At 36.3% G+C, this 14,875-nt stretch overlaps 1 non-coding gene across 1 annotated transcript; it reads left to right on the plus strand.

Moving 5' to 3' along the window:
* Nucleotides 1-1,253: 1,253 nt before the first annotated feature.
* LOC141670192 (small nucleolar RNA R71) lies at nt 1,254-1,360 on the plus strand. Its single transcript, XR_012554434.1, has one exon. It is a non-coding gene; the product is annotated as a small nucleolar RNA R71 (small nucleolar RNA).
* Nucleotides 1,361-14,875: the final 13,515 nt, after the last annotated feature.

The following is a 14,875-nucleotide window of genomic DNA, read 5'->3' on the forward strand; positions in this document are numbered from 1 at the left end:
AAGGGCATCAGATTGATGCTAGTTCCCAAGTCACATAAGCATTTGTCAAAAGACACTTTACCAATAGTACATGGAATAGTAAGGCTTCCTGGATCTTTAAACTTCGGAGGCAACTTCTGCTACAGCACATCACTGTATTCCTCAGTGAGAGCGACAATCTCTAAATCATCTAGCTTTACCTTCCGAGAGAGAATACCCTTCATAAACTTTGTATAACTAGGCATCTTCTCGAGAGCCTCAGTGAAAGGTATGTTGATATGAAGTTTCTTGAACAACTCCAGAAACTTCTCGAATTGCTTGTCCAGCTTTTTCTACTGCAGCCTCTTAGGAAAAGGTGGTGGAGGATAGATCTGTTTCTCCCCTGTATTACCCTCAGGTAGAGTGTGCTCAACAGTAGTCTTCCTTGGTTCCACTTCTTTATCCTGCTGCTTTGCTTCTTCCTCAACCCCAGCTTCTTCAGTCAACTCTTGAGTTTGATCGGGATTTGCAACCTTTCCAGACCTCAAAGTGATTGTCTTTACCTGCTCCTTAACTTCCTTCTTTCCTAGCACTTCAGTGTCACTAGGCAATGTACCAGGTTGACGATTTAGCAAGGCATTGGCAATTTGCCCAATTTGATTTTCCAAGGTCTTGATAGAAACAACTTAACTCTTGCACATGAGCTTCAACTCCTCTAATTCAGATTTTTCATTAGCTTGTTGCAGCTGGAGTTGTTGTTTTGGTGCATACTGCGGTTGCTGAAAACCAGGGGGGTTGTACTGCTTAGCTGGATACTGCTGATAAGACCGTTGAACTACATTCTGAGCATTGCTCCAACTGAAATTAGGATGATTGCGATTGTTTGGATGATAGGTGGCTGACACAGATTGCTGCGATTGCTGAAAGTTGCTCACGAACTGAGCTAATTCATTAGAAATTGCGCACTGATCAGTCTCATGGGCACCAGCACAAAGCTCACAGACACTAGTGATTTGATTAACTCCATAATTAGCCAAAGTGTCCACCTTCATTGTCAAAGCCTTAAGTTGGGCAGCTATAGCAGTTGCTGCATCCAACTCCAGAATTCCTGCTACTTTTCCCTGAGCCAGTCTCTGGGAAGGATTCTGGTACTCATTAGCAGCCATCAGTTCAATAAGTTAATAAGCTTCACGTAGATCTTAGCCCACAAGGCTCCTCCTGATGCTGCATCAAGCATGGGCCTAGAAGTAGGACCCAATCTATTGTAGAAACAGTTGATAATCATCCAATCAGGCATGGCATGGTGTGGGCACTTCCTTAGCATCTCCTTATATCAATCCCAAGCCTCACACAGAGATTCTCCAGTTTGCTGCGCGAACTGGGTAAGAGCATTCCTGATTGCTGCAGTCTTCGCCATGGGAAAAAATTTAGTGAGAAACTTTTGAGCAAGATCTTCCCAAGTTGTGATAGACCCTGTCGGTAGATAGTGTAACCAGCACTTAGCTTTTTCCCTCAAAGAGAATGGGAAGAGTTGCAGCTTGATAGCATCTTCAGTCACACCATTGAACTTGAAAGTGTCGCAGATCTCGATGAAATCCCTGATATGAATGTTGGGGTCTTTGGTAGGAGAACCCCCAAACTGAATTGAGTTCTGTATCATCTGGATCGTGCTTGACTTGATCTCAAAAGTGTTAGCCACGATGGCTGGTCTAATGATGCTAGACCGAATGTCATTAATCTTAGGCTTAGAATAGTCTATCAAAGCCTTCGGATTTTCTGCTTGATCACCCATAGCTACTATAATTGTCTCTTGAACTTTCTATTCTTCTACCTTCTTTTCTTCCTCAAAAACTTCCCTACGAATTACCACAAGTTCTTCCTCGGCTTTATCCAGTGTTCTCTTACGAGTACGCGAACGCGTATGCATACACCCTCTCTAGATCACCTGAAATAAAATAAGGAAACAAATAAGTAACAATGTCCGAGTCAATGAACCTTAACGACCAATGATGGAAAGTACATAAACTAGTAATTAACACTGCAGTCCCCGGCAGCGGTGCCAAAAACTTGTTAGTCTCTAAACATGCGCTAATAATACATGCAAGTATACGAGTTCACAAGTAGTATAAGATATTAATCAGATTCGATCCCACAGAGACTGTATTGGTTAACTATTTAAATTACGCACCTAAGCAACAATGTATGGTTATTATTTAATGCTAAGAGGATAACAAATTGAGAATATTTATAACTAAGAATTACGCTAACTATTATAACTACGAGAATAAGATAGATCGAGTTAATATATATGACATACATGGGTTCTAACTTCATTAAATACTTCATTCAATAGCCTTATTATTCTCAACCTTAGCATGCAATGGTGATGACACTAATCAGACAACACGAAACTGATAAACGCCAACTTTCTTGCACGAGTACCATTCTACCATACATCCACAAAAGAGATAGAAGCTGAATAGGCACCAATTATATTGAGACCCCATATGTCTACAGAATTTGATAACATAACGGTTTAAGCACAAGTTATCTATCTTGATTACATAGGGCAAGTAAGATGGTTAAGATTACCTACGAATCATGCATATCAATACATGAACCTATGTTAGCATGGCAAGTTCTAAATCCTTAAATTCACTTTCGCTTCATTAAGAATTAACACACTATCTTATACAACCATAACTAGGATATTATACAATCACCACACATTAAGGCATCAAACAATTTAACTAAAGAAATCCATAAATAAATCCGCTAGAACCCCACGATAACGATTAGCCCATAATCGAACTCATCGACAACGTGGGTTCCAATGAAAACATGATATAGCAAACGTAGTCTTTATACGAATAAATAACCAAGGTACAATCAAGAATATAAGTTCAGCAAAACAAGAAACAAGCATCCAAATTATAACTAAAAACAAAGATTCACAAGAATAAACTAGTTCGTCTTTGCCTTTGTTGAATTGTGCCAAAAGGTCTCTTGCCGTCTTCTCCCTCCTTGATGTCTTGATATCTCTGAATATCTCCTAAAAAACGAACTAAATTATGTTTATATAGCAGTCCATGCATCCCAAGAGTCCAACAATTTGAATTATAAAAGAATCAGGATTTTAATATCCCGACCCAGCGCGGCCACGCGCTTCACCAGCAAGGGCGCGCTGCCTTTCTATACTCCCAGCGCGGGCGCGCGCAATACCAGCGCGGGCGCGCCTGCCTTCTGCCAAAACTTCATTTTTTTTCTTCTTCTTTATTCCTTGCAGCTTCGAGCCAATCTTCCAAGCTTTTATTCCAGCACATCCTAAACACCATATTAGCATCAAAACAATGCTAATTCACCTGATTCACGAAGTAAAGCCTGAAATGCAAAAACACTTGAAAACACGTTAAAACAAAAATAACTAGAGTACAAATACACCAACTCAAAGCTTATTAGAGCATAAATAAGTGTCATAAATGCCACTTAACATCAAACTTCTTTAAAAAATCATGAATATATTTAGTTTGGCTAATGAATATTTCATCACTAACTTGCTTAACTTGTAAACCAAGAAAGTAAGTTAGTTCTCCCATCATGCTCATTTCATATTTACTTTGCATCAATTTGGCAAACTTTTTGTAAAGTTTCTCATCTGTAGAGCCAAATATAATATCATCTACATAAATCTGAACAAGTATACTAGAGCCATTAACATTTCTAAAGAAAAGAGTTTTGTCAACAGTACCTCTTATAAAATGATTTTCTAAAAGGAACTTTGGCAAAGTATCATACCGGGCTCTAGGTGCTGGCTTCAATCCATAAAGTGCTTTCAAAAGATAGTAACATAATCTGGTAAGTTGGGGTTGTTAGGTCCCACACACTGTAGAAGGGGGTTGAATATAGTGTTTATCACAATCAAATCGAATATAAGAACACTATTAACAAATTTTATTTACACAATAAACTTTGTTACAATATGAAACTGTCCTCTCTCAGTGATGAACAACTTATCACGAGAGCTGCTAGGGTTACAATGAATAATAACTTCGATTATGATAACACATATAGTGTAAACCCTATATCTGTGTTCATATACTACACATTTACAAGATAAATTCTAATTGATATGGAATATAATTCTGCTTCCTAAAATATATCAACTAGTTATATTTTCTTCCAAGTATTCTATTCTTCATAGAATTCCTTCTTCATGCATATCTCTTCTTGCGTTTGTCTTGATCTTCTTTCCTTTCAATCAGCCACCTTCCTTATCTAAAAGTCTCCTTAAATCCTGATATTATCTCCTGATAAATATCTCCTGATAACTTAAGTTCTGACAACTTAAGTTCCGATATCTTAAGTTCTGACTTCAGTATAAGTACTGATTTCCAGTTAAGTACTGATTTGTCCTATTAAGTAAGATTTGAAAACTAAACACAAATCATATTAGTCATGACATTATCAAATATATCTAACAATCTCCCCCAACTTGTAAATTAGCATAATATACAAGTTTAACAGATATTTGATGATGTCAAAAACATTAAGTACAAATGCATGAAAATTCGACTAGATAACTACAACTTACAGTCCTTGTAGCTTTACCATCCTCAAGGTCTGATAACAGCTTCAGTCTGTATACTCATCAGAATCTAAGCAGTTGTAGATCTTTGATTTTGCTTCAATTACTGATCTCTCTAATATCAGGAGTTGTTCTGAGATAGTTCTTTAACAAACATCTCTCAGCATATTCAAGTTCATTAACCATCCTCCTTTTAGCATTCTTCAATTCAACTGTATCTTCACCAATTTGAAAGATAGCAGCCCTGAGATCATTTATTCTAGCTTTCCTTATATCCTTATCTAGTCTGATTAAATATACCTTGTCAGACTCAAGATTGAATTCCACAGCCTTATAACCCAGAAAAGTAGTTATAATCTTAGCAGAGTTAGGCTTCATCTCGACAATATCACCTTTATGATCTCTGTACTTGGGATAGTATGTGCTGTCAGACTTTACAGAATAAAGCTTCTTCTGTCTTTGAATTTGAGTCTTCAAATTATTTGCAGCACTATCTGTTAATCTGTTCTTCACTTGAAGTAAGAATATAATATGTTCCAGTTCATCAAAATACTTCAGTGGTATAGCATTCTGCCTAAAATGGTATACCCTTCCATCTGTCATAAAATATAACAAGACATGTTCTTTCAAAAATGTATGGTAAACCATCTGTACAGATTCAAGCTGATTCAATCTTTCAGGAGTTGCTCCAACACCTGGTTCACTTAAAGAAGTTGGATCATTGGTTGTGTTGTGTATTCTTCTTTCATCAGCACTACCCAATCCAGATTTATTTTTGGCTTCTTTTCCTGTAACAACTCTTACTTCAAAACCACTTGTTGCAATTGAGTGTTTAGCTTTGGTGAATCCTGGTAGGAGTAACTTTGAAGGTTTAACATGAGCAATGTCAGAGGTTTCCTTTTCCTTATCTTCTGATATCAAGCCAACTTGAGCTATGTTAGAGGTTGCTTGCTTCACTGTCATATCAGAACTTACTATATCTTGACTCTGAACAACATGAGCCATGTCAGAGGTTGTTTGAGAAATCTTCCTTTTTATCAGAGTAAGACTAACATCTCCATCAGATATTTCTTCATCCATGAATGGAACATAAACCTTTACAGGTTCATCAACTTTTTCTTTGCCCTTGGACCTTGGATCTATCTCCACTTGTGATTTGGCTTTAGTTGCCTCAGGATTTGTCCTTTCTTTTATCACAATGCCTTTAGCCTTAGGAAGTTTCTTTTCAACAACAGAAGCTTTAGATTTGGAGTTGACTTTTTCTAACTTAAGTCTAGCTTCTTCTTCCATTAGAATCTCAAAGTCCATTCCTGGATTTTCTTTCAAAAATAACTGTCTTGAAATTTCCTCATCAAGTTCCAGATGTTCATCATAACTTATCCTTTTACCAGTATCAGAACTTATTATTCTCCCAGTATCAGAACTTGTTCTTTGACTTGTAGTTCCAGCTTTGCTTGATGAAAAACTTTTACCTTGACCATGACCTCCACCCATTCCAGAGTTTCCCTGGTCATCTTTTTCATCATCCTTTCCCTTCAGTGTCTTAACAGTTTTGCATTTGGACTTAATTACTTTCTCCCCCTTTTTGGCATCAGTAGGTAAAAGAAGGGAGACAAGCAATTCCACTGAGGATTGGATCTCATTGAGTTGATTTTGATGAAAAGCTTGATTCTTCAAAATTTCATCAATCTGAGCCTGTTGCTGCTCCTGAGTTTTCTCAATGTACTCAATTTTGTCAAAGGTAGGTTTGAAAAACCTTTTCTTCTCCAGCTTGACAAGCATATCTTGCTGATTTATGGATTCTTAAATCTTATCTACCTTGGCCTGAGTTACAGATTGTTGACCTTGAAGGTTCCTTGTACTTAGTGCAGTAACTCGGAGCTGTGTCTTGAAATCATCATTGACTAGCATCTCATCAGCTTTGGTCAAGTGCTCAGCAAGTATGGTTGAAGAAGGCACAAAATCAACTTTATTCCATTCCTTAGTGCACTCCCTTCCTCTAGGAGTTTCACTCAAAGGTACTGGTGCATCTTCTCTAACAAACTTCTTGATTAATTCAGCTTTGTTTGGAGCTTGTTGAGGTGCATGTCCTGATGGACCAGCTGCATCAACATCTATATTGGCAGCAGCTTCACCAGCAACTTCAGCATTAGAAGCATCAGAACTTATAGAATCAACATCATTAGCATCCTCTGATAAAAGAATAGTATGAGAGGCTATTGAGGCTTCAACATCATTTTCTAAGTGCTGATCTCCAACTAAGTTCTGATCAACAGCCAAACCTTGATGCCCACCTAAAGTCTGATTTTCATCATCCAGATTCAAAATTGGTGTAGTAGGAATATCTTCATTAAAATCAGCATCTAGAATTGGTGTTGTTAGTGGAGTGATTTGAGTTGGTGGAGCTTTTAAGTACAAAACCTCAGGCACAATCAAGTTATTAATATCAATCTCAGCACTTGTACCTGGATCATCAGTATGTATTTGTTCAATTATAGGTGACACAGGAGGAGTATGCACTCTGTCTTGAGCAGTTTCTGGTTGTGCTGAAGGAAGTAATTCAATAACAATTGGTTTTGTTGGGTTCAGAGATTCCTGACCCCCTTCCTTAGCTGCTTCCTCATCTTCTGATTCTGACTCAACTGTGTCCCTGTGAGCACTTTGCTTTTTCATTTTCTTCAAGGTTGAAGACACTGTAGGAGCTTTATCATCAGGATTTAGCTTTCTAAGCCTTTTTAGAGGCCTAGAACTCCCAGTTATAGTGTCTTTCTGAGAAGAGATCTTCTCAGCTTCTACTACAACGGGTTCAGACATGGGAACCTGTTCCTTATTGTCTGACTCATCTCTCAGAACAAGTTTCCTTCTCTTATGTTGAGTCTGAGGTATTGTCTTAGTCCTCTTGGGTTTGGAAGATGAAGGCTTCACATGATGTGCTGAAGGTTGAGATTGAGATGACTATGATGGTTTGAAATATGTCCTGATTGAGGGTTGAGTAGGTTGAGGTTGAGAAGTTTGAGGTGTTTGTGTAGATGTGGTATGTTCTGATGGCTGTTGTGGTGGCTGGGATGTGGGTTGAACATCAGGGTAAATAGATGTGTAGGTTTGAGGATCAACATTTACCAGTATCTGTTTCACTAACTGAGGTATTTGTAAGGGTCTAACCACTTGTTTCATAATGTCAGCATTTAACAAATCATTAAAAGCCCTTTTTGCAAGCTTAAAGGGTGGAATTAAATCAGTGGTATGTTGGGGCTCATCAGCACAACAAAAAGTATATATAAGCTGACAGAATCTAGCAAAGTATACTATATTCCTATCCTCTGTCATCCTATCCCTTATGAAACCTAGCACAGCACTAGCAAAATCAAAGTGAGTTTGATGAATAAGAGCATACCCGATTTGCTGACTCCTGATTGGAATAACATCAAAGTTGGAGCATTTATTGGAGAATGCCTTAGTGATGCAATCAAAGAAAAAGCTCCATTCTTTCCTGATATTTGCTCTTTTTAATTGTCCAAGCTTTCCCAAACTTTTCTCATAACCCAAACTGGCCATAAGTTGTTGTAGAACAGGGTCCTCCATTATTGAGAATGTACAGCCTTCTGGTAAGTGGAGAGCTTTGCGAACTGCCCCAGGAGTAACTACATGTTCAACATCATTTACTTCAAATATGATGCTTGGAGTACCAGTAGCACCACCATCATCAAAAATCCCAGTCCGCCAAAATGCCAGTACTTGTTAGCTTGAAATGGTTTAAGGTTGGGTCAAAGCATACCCAATCTCACTATTTGCTAAGAAATCTTGCACAAAATGCAAATCTGATGGAGCTTCAGCCTTGTTCAAGATTGCAGCATAGTTATTTGGTACAAACTTGGCTCCATCAACAATTAAATCCTTGGGCGGCATCAGAAATAAGTGAGAAACTTGTTTGCTTGAAAGGTGTTTGTTGAAATGTCTGTATAGTGAAACGTCAGAAAATGTGAGAGAATAAGAAAAGAGAGAGAGAGAGAGTGAAATAGAATAAAAATATGAATAAAAGATTTGAAAATCTTTTATCTCTTTTACTCAGACAACCCACGTTACAGCAGTTAATGAGGAGTGGAACAGACCTTTACACCTGTCAAACATGCAACAGTTAAGGCAAAAGTTAATGGGCACAGTAAATAAGCAATTATGACTTTGCACATTCAGTTTTTAAAAAGAACTGTTCCCACTAAACAAATGATTATTACTGCTATATCTCACATAAACCAATATTCTGAAAAAAATGTGACCGTTGAGGTAATGACCAAAAATAAACCAAGTAAATAAATACTGCCACGTCGGCATCAAAACTTGATTATTATCAGAATTTAAAAGTCATCGGAATATGGCTTCTTAACTCGAAAAGTGAATGTTTATTCCAGTAATTCTTCACACAAATACTGATATGGGTACATCAGAACTTAATCATTAGAACTTCCATCAGAACTTGTCCTCATAATTTATGCAACTAACACTTAAACTGTTCATCCAAAATAACATTTATCACCACAGTAATTTTCATCATTCATATGAAGTGTATGTGTGTGCATTAAGCTAGATGTCAGACAAAGAATAAAGTCTGATTCACTTTAGTACATCTTAGAAATAAGGCATAACTAAGAACTTTGCTTAAAATCTGTCATTATTCTGAAGTCTACTATAGAATGAGTTCATGCATGAGTCCACCTCAACTGTTTTATGCTCATTTTATGCATCTTTTGAAATTCCTTTTTACAGTGACTTCTCAGTGTAAGTGAGTCACAACTGCTTATCATAATTTATGCTATTATCAGAGTATTTCTCCAGTAATCAGAGAATGTGAAAAGTCACCAAGAAAACTTTATTTTACTTTTCTAATGCATATTACTTAATACCAGCAATGCACTTAGGTCTTCCCTTCTACATTTTTACTCTAGATCTCAAAGGAGTACCTGATTTTTATTTCTTTTCTTTTCTATTGATAAGTGAGGCTTATCAGCACTTAGTACATCCATCAGATTTACTAACATCACAATTTAACAGATAAGAAGCACTATTCTAGTTTTTGACTTAGTAATAAGGTACACACAGTAAACTTCAACTAAGCTCAATATCAGAATTTGCTTGTGTTAAGAGATTTCCACATAAATAATTACTTCAGACATGAGATCTTTAGTATATTAAAAACTACTAGTTCAACATCTAGCACAATTATCCTCATTGGATTGATAGTCACAGAAACATTCATATCACTATCAGAGTTTAGAAATTCACATCAAACAACAATCAGCATTTAAGCAAATTTTCAATTTAGGCACAAAATTCACAAAGATAGTAATCTCTGTAAATACTGATCATAAAGTCTGATGTATCAGAACATAAACTAAGCAGATTTAGAAAAAGAACCTGAAACCATTCCAAGTTCATTTACCAATCTTGTGAAGGTTGCTTCACATAGTGGTTTTGTGAAGATATCTGCTAGTTGTTGATCTGTTGGAACAAAATGCAATTCCACTGTACCTTCATCCACATGTTCCCTTATGAAGTGGTACCTAATGCTGATGTACTTTGTCATTGAGTGTTGAACTGGATTACTGTAATAACCCCAATTTTTGGAAATTTTTGAAACCCTTATGAATAGTGTTTTTGCTGAATGGGAAAACTTTTCATGCCACACTATGTAGGGGTTCTGGTATGGATATTCTGAGATTTTATTAGTACTTTATATGGGATATAAGTGTATGTAAAGATCATCAGAATCCAATTCCGAACACTTTGATTTTTCCCGGAAATCCATTAGATACGGAAAGAATTGAGTATTAGGTAACAGGATAAAAAGGATTTAAATTAAAGGATTATAAGAGAGGATCATAAAAAGGAATATAATATATTGAGAAAGGTTAAGGGAACCTAAGTAATAAGATCCCGGGTATGATCCCTCAAACGATAAACGAAAACGAAAGTTAAGCGAACCGTATAGCAGATCAGCGGTCATTAGGCAAACAATTAGGAAGTTAATCAAAGGGATTAGAGAGGATGATGTCACCCAACCAATGAGAAGAGGACAAGGAGGGGAAGATGACATCATAGCATAACATAAGCATGACATAAGGAGGAAGGAGATGTGGATGGTTATTAACCACACAAAAATCAAGGTTAAATTGGTAATTAACCAAAAACAAATCAAACATTCAACCAACCAAGCCAAACAATTCATTTTTCATCAAAACAAGAACACAAGGCATTTTATTTTCTTCATGCTCTCGGCTTTTTACTATTTCAAAGAAAACAAAATTCAAAACTCAAGATCAAGGCTTCCTAAATTGGTAAGATAATTCTCTAGTCATCCTTATGCATAGTTATGGATATCTTATGAGTTTAAGCCTTCAATTCTTTCTCAATCTTCTTCAAGAAATCAATGAAGAAGACAATGAATAGTGACTTCAAGAATTTTAACTTGATTTTCTTGTTTTTCCTTTAAGATCCAAGCTTTCCTAAGACTCCTCAAGGCTTCCTAAGGCTTCCTAGCTACTCACACCACTTCAAGGAAGGTATACCATCTCCAAACCCTAGCTTTAATTTGTATATTAGGTTGATTATGGTTGTGAGGGTAAAGAGTAGCTTGAAACTTGTTTGTTTAAGAGTTTGGGTTGGAATGGTGGTGATTGATTTGTTGAAATCTTAAGATTTGGTTAAAGAATGTAGTATAGTTTAAATTCAAGTTTTAGGAGTAAGTAAATGGATTATAATGAGTTGGTTTGGGGCTGTTGTAATGTATTTTGGATGGAGTTTGGATTAGGTTGTGAATTGGGGTTGAATTGTGGTTGTTTTGAGTTGGTTTAAATTTGGGAAATCGCGTAAACATAGCCGTCGTAATGTCCAATTTACTTTAGACTGCTTTTGTTCATAACATTTGGACCCGAGAACTCCCTTCAAGATTTTAACCATTGCCATGTTTAGATAGTTCATGTTACGAGCTTCGTTTTGATATGTGGTTCGTTGGATTCCGATGAACGGTTTAGGAGAAACGACCGTTTTAAGTAACGACGTTTCGCGAAGGAACCCTTACCCCTCGCCTTACTTTGAAACATAGGTTAAAGACCTTAAAGGACTAATTGAAGTATAAAACATTTATGTAAGGTGTAATAGGCAGTTGGTAAGACACTCGCGAAGGAATCGCCTTAAAACTCGTAATAGTTAAATTATTAAAAATGGTGGAGCCGAGGGTACTCGAGTGACTTAAGAGAATTAGTAAGCGCAAAACGAGCGTTAGAGTCTGAGTTGGTTAGAGTATAGATTTACAAGTGACTTTGGTTTAATTCCAACTTACTTGTTGATTATAGGTTACCAGACTCGTCCCGAGCCATTCGTAACCCTCAGTCGCTCAGGCAAGTTTTCTACCCGTTATACTGTTGTTGTGATGTATACACTTGTATATGCATTATCTTGTAATAGATGCATGATGGTTATATTAGCAAATTCTTGCGATATATTGTAGCATGTGATATGGTACATATGCATGTCTGTTTCGTATTCTTGCCATATATATCTGTTGGTTCAATTGATAATACCTATGCTAGAGAATAGCGGTAATTTGCATATACCCTTAGTATAGGGACCCAAAGGTGAAAACATTTTCTAAAACCGGGAGTCGAGGATCCCGAGTAGATTTTATATATATATATATTTATATATATATATATGGTTATAGTTTTCAAAACTATTAATCGAATAAGGTTTATTCGATAATTTTATTTTATTAATGAATATTATCTTGAATATTCATTCGAGGACTTATGACTCCTTTATATTATTTATTGAATATTACTTGGATATTCATTTGAGGATGTATGACTCCCTTATTTTATTTAATGAATGTTATTTATAATATTCATTCGAGGTATTATGACTCCGCTTATTATTTATTAATATTCTTTATTTTATTAAAGAATAATGTTCGATAATCAAACTTACTTTTGATATTCAAATAAAGATATTACTTTCGTATAAGTATATCTTTGATTATTTACTATTCATTTCAAGTATGAGTTTTCCAACTTCTACTTCAATTATTTTTATAAAGATTATTCTTTATGGGAATATTATTTAAATAATAATATTCAGATATTCCTTTATATTGAGACTGATTTACCTTATTAAATCAGCATTATTCCACATACTCTTTAAAGTGTTTTCAAGTCTTTAAAATGATTTTCAAAAGTTAGAGCGGATCCCAAAACTCATTTTTATATTTAAGATCTTCCTTTTAAAAAGGGGATTTAAATACTTGCTCAAAACCGGAGGGATCCGGCTCTGTGGTGTATTTTATATTTGCAACAAGGTTGTTGTCTTGATAAAAGAGTTTTTGATTACTTACCCAACACTCGGGAAGTAAAATTCTTGGAACAAGTTAATCCATTAACAGGCATCGCTTGGGAAATATCGGTGAGTTTTCCTTTCCAACTAGATACGACTTCTTGGTGGAGCCGTATCAATAAGTTTCTACTTGGGGAAAGGGGGAACGAGCTTTACGTTTCAGAGTCATGGATTTCATCTGAACTAGGAATGGCGTAAGTGGTCGAGTGGCGCCGGCCCAGCCTTATTATATTGGCTCAAATGGCCTGGAAGTTCCGCTAAGGCGGTCCATTCCTTAGGAGTTCAGTGTTCGGTTGACAAGTAAATCCGACAGGTTCTCCTCTACATGTAGAAAATGGTGGGGTTGCACTACTACGACTGATCATCGTAAGTGGTCTTCCTGGCACGGCAAACTCCCGTAATGAGTTCATCATCCAATTGGATATTTCTGCAACACTACCCAGAGCACTTCGATAGAAAGGCTACGGTTGGGTGATTGTTGAGTGTTGGCAGGGTCAAGTTTTCAAAATGATGTTTGCATCAAATGAAGTATCTCATAACTTCATTTTATTTTGATGATATTTTAAAGGTTGAATCTATTCAAGTATTATCTTGTAGTCTCATCTATGTGATGAACTTTTGAACTAATTATAACTTGAACGGTGGTAGTTCAAGTAGTATTTGGAAAAGATATAAGTATATTGGAGTATCTTGTAACTTCATCTTTTAAACTTATATCTAGTAAATGATTATCTTATGCATGACAAAGATTTTCAGAAAAACGTTGAGACAAGGTTAGATATATGAGATCACCTTACAACGGTATTTTTATACAGTTATACACTGGAACTCTGTGTGTATTATGCATGGAAGAGGACTTCCAATATTTTGAAAAGTATATATATATATATACTGAATATTTTGCGACTTCATCGCATTAAGATATCAACTTGGTTCATTTCTTCTTAACCAAGACTTTCTTGAGTACTATGAGAATGCTCATATATTGTAAGTTATTATAAATATTATTTTGGTGGGCTTGCTGCTCACCCTTGCTTTCTTCTTTCATCACACAACATCAGATAGGCAAGATGAACAGGACCAAGCTCCCAATTCGCGAGCGGATAGGAAACGTTCCGCAGTTTCCTATAGGCGTTGATGTCGCTGTAGCTGAGGTAGGAACTACCAATAGGCTAGGCTTTCAACTTTTGATATATCAGATTATGTATATTTATGAATTGTAATAATGGCAAAGAAATGTAAATTTATTCAGAAAACCTTTTAAGGTGTATTGGCAGATAATTGTGGAATAAAATGACTTGTGATTATTTTTGGATGTTCATCTCTGAGACTATAACGTGTGGTGTGTGTGTTTATTGTGGGGTCACAGTACAGAGTAGTTGATTAATTATTAAGATTGGGTGTTATTAAGGGAAATGAAACTCGTGACAACCCGGATCCCCGACCCCGGATCTGGGGGTGTTACAATTACCTGTCATAGCAATAGCATTTTGATTATCAGAGTAAATAGGGATTTTAGAATATGTTAACCCATAATTCAGTAACTGATTCTTCATCCAAATAATCTGTGCACAACAGCTTCCTACAACAATGTACTCTGCTTCTGCAGTTGATGTGGAAATTGACATATGTTTCTTGCTAAACCAAGGAACTAATCTGCCTCCAAGAAATTGGCAGCTTCCACTTGTGCTTTTCCTGTCAATTTTGCATCCTGCAAAATCTGCATCCTGCAAAATCTGCATCTGAGTAACCTATTAGCTTATAGTCTGATTCTCTAGGATATCACAATCCCAGATCAGCTGTACCCTTAAGGTATTTGAAAATTCTTTTCACAGCTGTTAAGTGAGGTTCTCTTGGATCTGCTTGAAATCTTGCACAAAGACCAGTAGCATACATGATATCAGGTCTACTTGCAGTTAGATAGAGTAGTGAGCCAATCATACCTCTGTAATC

Source organism: Apium graveolens, chromosome 6, assembly GCF_009905375.1.
Source record: "Apium graveolens cultivar Ventura chromosome 6, ASM990537v1, whole genome shotgun sequence".
Classification (NCBI taxonomy): domain Eukaryota; kingdom Viridiplantae; phylum Streptophyta; class Magnoliopsida; order Apiales; family Apiaceae; genus Apium; species Apium graveolens.